The sequence below is a fragment of the Octodon degus genome, unplaced genomic scaffold (assembly GCF_000260255.1).
Source record: "Octodon degus isolate 3935 unplaced genomic scaffold, OctDeg1.0 scaffold00122, whole genome shotgun sequence".
NCBI lineage: Eukaryota > Metazoa > Chordata > Mammalia > Rodentia > Octodontidae > Octodon > Octodon degus.
The window spans coordinates 6,451,391-6,459,350 of record NW_004524698.1 but is presented as its reverse complement, the minus strand read 5'-3'; positions in this window follow the sequence as shown (position 1 = coordinate 6,459,350).

The following is a 7,960-nucleotide window of genomic DNA, read 5'->3' as shown; positions in this document are numbered from 1 at the left end:
AGAGAGAGAGAGAGAGAAAGCCCTTTGCTTTTGCTTTTGTTCTATCTGAGCACAATGCAACTGGATCTTGCCCTCCACGTCGAGGGTGGTCTTCTCTACTTATTCCTCTTGCACTTGCATATATTCTTCTTCTTTGGAAACACACTCATAGATATGAGATTGGATAGAAAAATAAATAAGTAAAATAAGGAAACAAAGACAATTTTAATTTAAAAATTGGGTTTCAGGACACAAAATTTACCCAAGGTTACAATTCATTTTTACCTTTTAGGAAACTCATTCCAAAACATCCCTAAAGGTCTTAAAGCTACAATAAGCCTACAAATTGGGAGCACTCATGCTTTTCAGTAGTAAATTGCTCTTCCTTCGAGATACCTCCATCTCACAGAAGCAATGCTATTAAGTGGGCAGCAAAGCTCTAAACCTTAGCACAAGTACACTGTTTGCATTCTAATCTAACCCATCACACATAGTGCAGGAGAGTCTGATTGGCAGTAGGAATGAATATACATCCTAGGTAAGTCACCCTAAAGTCACTCTTAAACCACATAGAACTCCCAAACCCAGGCTGTACTGCACCTTTCTCTTGAACACCTGCACTCTCCTATGAGTCAGTAGTTCTTCCTGCCTAATAAAACTCACCTTCACTGATGTGTCTTTGATTTTTTTCTGTTATGAAAATTAGTGACTCTACTAACTACTATGTGTGGGGGGTGAGGTAAGGTTCCCAACTTGGGGACCTCTGTGGACCACATCCAGAGACAGAAACACCCCAAGTAATGTCTTAACAATTCCCTAGATAGGAATTAATCCAGCTAAACAGGTACATAAAATTAATCATTGCAGGGGAGAAAACAAGCAAACATAGAAAAATTTTTTCTTATTTGCTTTTCATAAAAATCTTTTAAATTTATTAGGTGCTATTAATGTTAATGTCCATAGCCTTTTCTATTTAAAAAATTATTTTAAAGAAAAAAGAACAAATAACAAAAAGACGAAAACAATAAAAATGATACAGAATTTCAAAACAAGATAATAGGAAATTAAGAATGGTTGTTGTATTACCTGTTATATTCCAAGTAGTAGTTCAGATTACCAGAGATAAGTATGCAAGAGTGATCAAATAATTAAACATTAGACTGTTCCTTTCAATAAACCAATAGAAATTATTAGTGCAATTATCTTAGAACATATATATATATATATATATATATATATATCCTTCTTTCTTTTCACCTTCCCCTCATCTCAGCTGTCCTTGCCTTTTGAGCAGTTTCTTTCCCTTTCACAATATCTATTTGTTATGGTTTGTGTCTACTTATCCCCCCAAAGCCTCATGCAGTCATGGGGCAGCTTCTGGAGTTTGTCATTGATTACTGTGGGTGTGGATGCTGCACCTGCCCTGAGGCAGGTAATTTGCATTACAATGTAAGGAGGGGAGAGAAGCTAGCTGCTTGAGCTGGTGCTACTCCTCCCTTTTGCTCTCTGCTCTTTGCCGCCATTGTGAAAGGTTGCTCTCTGCCATGTGTCTCTCACTCTGTCTTGTTGGAGTCAGCTGATTATGACCTGAAACCTCCATTAACTGCAAGCTAAATAAACCTTTCCTTCACTAATTTTTAATGTCCAGTATTTGTCCCGGCAATGAGAGAAGATAACTGAGATACTATTGTACTTTTCAAATTTTATTTACTCTTTCAGGTTCTTACACTAGGGAGACAATATGATGTTTACACATGTGGGTCTGATTTACCAACATGGTCTCTAGTTGCACCCACTTATCTATAAAAAACCTCAAGTTTATCCTTCTTTATAGTTGAGTAATACTCCATTGTATAAAAATACCACATCTTTTTTATCCATTCCTCAGGTGATGGGGATTTGGGTCATTTCCAAAATGTAGCTATGACAAATTGCACTGCTATAAACATGGGTGCACATATAATACTGTGGTATGATGTTTTCAGTTCTTCTGGAAAAATACCCAGAAGAAGAATAGCTGGGTTGAATGGGACCTCTAATCCTAGGTTGTTGAGAACTCTCTGCACTGATTTCCACAGTGATTGAACCAATTTACACTGTCATAAACAGTGGAGAAGGGTTCCTTTTTCTCCACAGCCCCTCTAACATTTATTATTGGTGGATTTCTTTATGATAACCATTCTTTCTGGAGTGAGGTGGAGTTTTGGTGTCTCCCATGTAGAGTATGTCATCTACAAATAATGATGATTTCACTTCATCCTTTCCTATCCTTATTTCTTTTATTTCTCTCTCTTGTCTAATTGCTCTGGCTACTGTTTCCAGAGGACTTTTGCATCTATGTTCTTTAGGGAGATTGGCCTATAGTTCTCTTTTTTGGTTGTGTCTTTCTTTAGGTTTGGTATCAGGGTAATACTTGACTCCAGGAATGAGTTTGGAAGAATTTCTTCCTTTTCTATCTCATTGAACAGTTTGAGAAGAATTGACATCAAGTCTTCTCTAAAGTTTTTGTAGAATTCAGCTGTGAATCCATTAGGACCTGGGCTTTTATTTGTTGTTAGGTTTTTAATTACATTTTCAAATTTCATTCACTAGTATTGGGTTATGGAGAACTTTATTAGCTTTGGTAATTCATGCATATATAGGAATCTGTCCATTTCTTCTGTATTTTCTATCCTATGACAGTAAAATTTTTTTGAAATAAATATTGTTGATCTTCTTAATTTCTATAGGCTCTGTAGTGTTTTCACCCTTTTTATTTCTTGTTGCATCATTTTGAATTTTTTCTTTCCTTTTTTTGATAAGGTTGGTTGGTGCTTATCATTTTTATTTATTCTTTCAATGAGCCAACTGTTTGATTCATGAATTCTTTGTAGTGTTTTCTTAGTTTCAGTTGCATTAAGTTCTGCTCTGACCTTTATAATTTCCTACTTTCTTTGGGATTTGGGCTTGACTTACTCTTCTTTTTCTAGATGCTTGAGAGGTAGCATAAGATTGTTTATTTGGGCTCATTCTCTTTTCCTGATGTGGGAATTCACAGTTATCAGTTTCCCTCTGATGACTGCTTCATTGTGTCCCACAGGTTCTGGTAAGTTGTATCTGTATTTTCATTTGATTGTAAATGTCATTTAGTTTCATCTTTAATTTCATCTGTGACCAATTGGTTTTACAGGGGAGTGTTATTTAATTTCCATGTATTTGTGGAATTTTTGCAATTTTTCTTGTCAATGATTTCCAATTGCATTACACTATGATCTGATAATATTGATGAATAATTTCAATTCCTTTGCAGTCACTTAAGTATGTTCTGTGTACTAGCATATGGTCTATTTTAGAGTACTTCATATGTGCTGTTAAGAAAAACGTGTATTCTGATGTTGTTGGGTGGAACACTATAGAGGTCTACGAAGCTGATTTCTTCACAAGTTTGGTTCAGTTCTGTTATTTCTTTGCTGACTTTTTTGTCTAATTGATATATCTCTTCGGGACAATGGGGTTTTAAAGTTTACCATTACAATGGTGTTATTACTTATTTGATTTTTCATGTCTGTTAAACTTTGTCTTAGGTAGTTGGGTGCTCCTATATTTGTCGCATATATATTTATGATTGTTATTGCTTCCTCTTGCAGTTTTCCCCTAACAATTATGTAGTGATATTTTTATCTCTTTTAATCATCCTTAGTTTGAAGTTGACATTGTCAGGAAGCAGAACAGCTGCCCTTGCTTTTTCTGGGTTTCTATTACATGGAGTGTTGTTTTCCATCCTTTAACTTTTAGTCAATGAATTTCCTTTTGAGTTAAATGTGTTTCTTGTATACAGAATATTTTTGGATTTTGTTTCTTGATCCACTCTGCTAGTCTGCTTCTTTTGATTGGTGAATTGAGACCATTTATATTGATGGCTATAACTGATATATACAGGTTAATTTTTGTTGTTGTTGCACTGGGGATCAAACTTGGGACCTTGTACTGTCCAGGCAGGTGCTTATTCAAATGAGCTATCTCTCTGGCTCCTGTAGCTGATATGTATTGGCTCATCTCTGTCATATTCTTTTCCTGCTGTTGTTTCCCTTATTTCTCCCTCTCTAATTTCTTACTCTTTTTACTGATTCTTTTCTGTTGTTGAAGTTATGGTCATTTTTATCTCTTTCTAAAATATCTTTCCATACTCTTTTTTGAAAATAATTTTCTTGAGAAAAAATAGCAATGAGACAGTTTCAAAACTGATTCCTAGCACAGTTTCAATAATTAATACATTGCATATTGTTGTCTTAGTGGTTATTCATTGTACAGATGCAGACATGTACAGATGCAGGTAAATCGTTTCAGATGGCACACACTTTTATCTGTATAATTATTTCTTTTTTAAAAAATGTATCTAGTACAGAATCTACAGTATTTGTCCACAAATACTATTCGAACAAACCTCTCTATTCATTACATTAAGAGAATGCAGCTGTATATCTATCCTAACTATTTTGAATATACAGATAGAAAATGGTCGTTCATTTGTATCCCCCCTTTTTTTAGTTTTGTCAGAGAAGGACATTCTATTGTCACTCAAATATTATAGGTGCATAGATTCAGCAAAATCTTCCAATAAAGTCCAGTAGTTCACAATAGCAGTGGGTTTTCCATAAGACTAGCAATGACAGAAGTAGTTGACTTGAGCCTTTTACAGCTCAGCCTATTAATATAGCTTTACTTTTTGTACTTTGTTTTTATACTTTTCTGCTGGATGGTTAAGACCAAGATAAAGCAAGACCTATATAACAAGAAATGTAACTTTTGTATCTGACAAGGTCAGTCAAATCTCAGGATTTATCCTGAAATGCTGTACCTCAGTTTGTAGATGTTTTGTCAGTGTCAGCCATGTGGGTGAGTCAAAGGCATTGCTTGACCAATTTGCTGTCTGTGAAAGCTTGAGAGAATGTTTTCTCTCCATGTGACTCTCCTTAGGCACACTCTACATCATCAATCACTTTCCTTTGTGGCCCCATAATCTCCTTGATCAGAAAATTTGGGACACAGCTGAGTTACATGATGTCACAGCACAGGTTCTCCTATGTCCTGAGTCTTAGCTGCCCTTGAAAGGCTAGGGCCAAAATTTTGGCTGTCCTTGCAGGCCTTTCCCATAATCTTTGTAGGGCCTAGTTTCTAGTTTTATTTTTCAGTCTGCCTTCTTTTGATGTGCTGTGCAACTCTTTCATTATGGCTGTCATTTCTTTCTTTTTTTTATCTGTATAATTCTTTCTTTTTTAAAAAATGTATCTAGTACAGAATCTACAGGGTCACACACAGATCAGGCTCATGGTGATCCTCCTGTTTTCAGCCTCCCAAGTGCTGGGGTTACAGGTGCACACCACCATTCCTACTCTTGGCCACTGTCTCAGCGTGCCCCGGAGAGCAGGCCAGCACAGCACACTGGGAATCGAACCTTGGTCCCTACATCTGCCTATACAGGCACTTTAATCCACTGAGCTAACTGGCTAGCCCCTGTATAATTATTTCGGATGTGATTTATTCTATAACCTAATAGAATTGCTTCTTTACTTCAGTTGCCATCGTTTCAGAAATTTCACATGTGTGTTCCAAGATCTTTTATGTTGATGTCTCCTGAACTAGTTCTGGGTGGGATGAAGGTTTGAGAGTTTATTTTTCTCCTTCCTTTATCTCATTTTCAAAGCTCCTGAGGTTCCCTGGGACTCAGGGTTGCAGCTGTGATAGCAGCTGGAGGCGCAATGCAGAGTGTTGCCTTTCCCGGGCAGCTCATCAAAGTTTACTAGATTTTCCAGGACTCAGGGTCATTCTGCATTGTTAAAATAAGCAATTTTTAATGACATCATTTTCTTTGTACAAGGAAATTAGAGTTTTTCAAAAATAGTTTTCCCATCCCTGTAAGAGATAAGCCAGCTCTACAAGAATGTCAGTTCTGAATCACAGAATACAGACCAGTTTTATCTTCTTTAAATGAATATAATAAAAACATCTTTTCAAAATTTGTTTAGGAGAGATGAGTGTTGTATATGAAAGGGCCAGAGCAGGGGTCACTGGTAGCAGCTCTAAGCCTCCTTTTGGCTCTCATGAAGAGTTTAGAGCTGGCCCACAGTTACATATGGGTAAAATAACGGAACAGGTCTTTTTGTTAGAGGAAAATGCTCTGAGAGACCTGAATATACTTCCCCAACATACTAAGGATTGCTGAGCTGAATACACTTAGTGAAGATGCTTGGGAACACTTTGCCCTTACTCTGTGCAATTAAAAGCAGAATATAAATTTATTCACATATACAAAAGATTTCTGTCTGCCAAGGAGAGAAAAGGTTAACCACTGAAGATAAGTTCAGACCCTCAACAGCCTGGAGATGGTACAGAGAATCTACTTTACAAACTTTGCTACCTACCTTTATCTCCCTTTTATTTTCCTTCTCTGAGTAGCTGACTACAGAGACTCAACTTCCTTTTCTTTTGTCTTAACATTTCTCTAAAAATTTGCTATTTTGTTATGGTTGTTAAAGATGCTTTCTAAATTGAGATTCAAAGCCACTTCTTTGAGGACTATGTCTCAGGGTGTCTCCCTCATATAAGTGCAATATACATATGAATAAACATATTTTTTCTCCTAATTTTTTATACTAGTGATACATTTCAACTGAGTACCTATGGGAGTTATTTTTACCCTACACTTCCCCTCAGGAGGCTCAGTGCTGTGGGGTAAAGCTTAATTTCTTTTCAGTATATAGAAAAGTATATATATATGCTCTCCAGCTCGATTTTCTTACATTTTTGCTGCCTCTCCAACTCACTCCATTATCTCTGTTGAAGGCAAGACCATAGTCATCAGTTGTTGATAAACAAGCAGAACCAAACACAAAAAGTTTCCTATCTCATCCCCGAAAATGACTTCAAGACTATATTACATCCAATTGTCAAATATTATCAATAATCTAATAACTTGTTTTCATTCAGTTATATTTGCCTGAATAAGTGGTTAAGAAATATCTTAACTTGTTTCTTTTCACTTTGGAGAGCCATGGCAGCATATGTCTATTGGTTAAACATTTTCAGATTAACTGAAAATGTAGAGTGCTGAGAATCACCTATACACTACAAGTTGTGCAAGTTGTGCTAGGCTTTTCTCATGAGCAATCTCTTGCTTCTCACTAGAATTCTATACAGTAGCTTTCAGCTATTACACCACTTCACACACTTATAAATGTTAGATGGCCTCAGGAATGAGTGTGTGTGTGTGTGGGGGGGGGGACTGTGTTTGAGATCCGAATGCAATCTTGCTATTATAGATGATACGAATGATGTAGGCTTTTCTACCTGCAATTTCCACCTGGCCAGCTTCTTGCCATGCCTGGCAAGTTCTCATATCATTGAAGGGGTTAGTTCCACATCATCACAACAAGTCCAGTTGTGATTTTTTTCCTTTTGTAAGTTCCTGTTGTATTTTTTAACAGTATAAACTAAGGCTAGGTTATGTCTTGTCTGCTATTACCTTGTATTTCCTAAATTTTCATCTTGCTCTAAAGAGGATACCAACTGCTTTAGTGTAGGAGAGTGTGTTCTGCTTAGATCTGTTCCCAAAGATGCTCTGTGCCATAACAGGACAGAGAATAACATAGTGCAGGGTTCTTAGATACATGAGTGATGAGTTTACTTCTGTTCCCTGCCAGTTGTGAACATTCACAGCTCAATTTTTGTTATGTTGCACTTTTATCACTGGAATTCTCACCCAAAATTTTGGGTTACAAATAATTGGGTATGTACTGGGGCTAGATGAAATTAAAGAGGCTATTTTCACATTGAGAGCTTTTTCAGTGGCATCACCCTTACCAGTAATCCCAGATTGATTTTGATTTTGGGAGATCAGAGATCTAGCCCTGTGTCTTCAGCAATCATTTCACATTTTGGATAAAACACTTAACTTTTCTGTAATTCCACTTCTTTATTCAGAAAAACTGAAATAATAATAGCC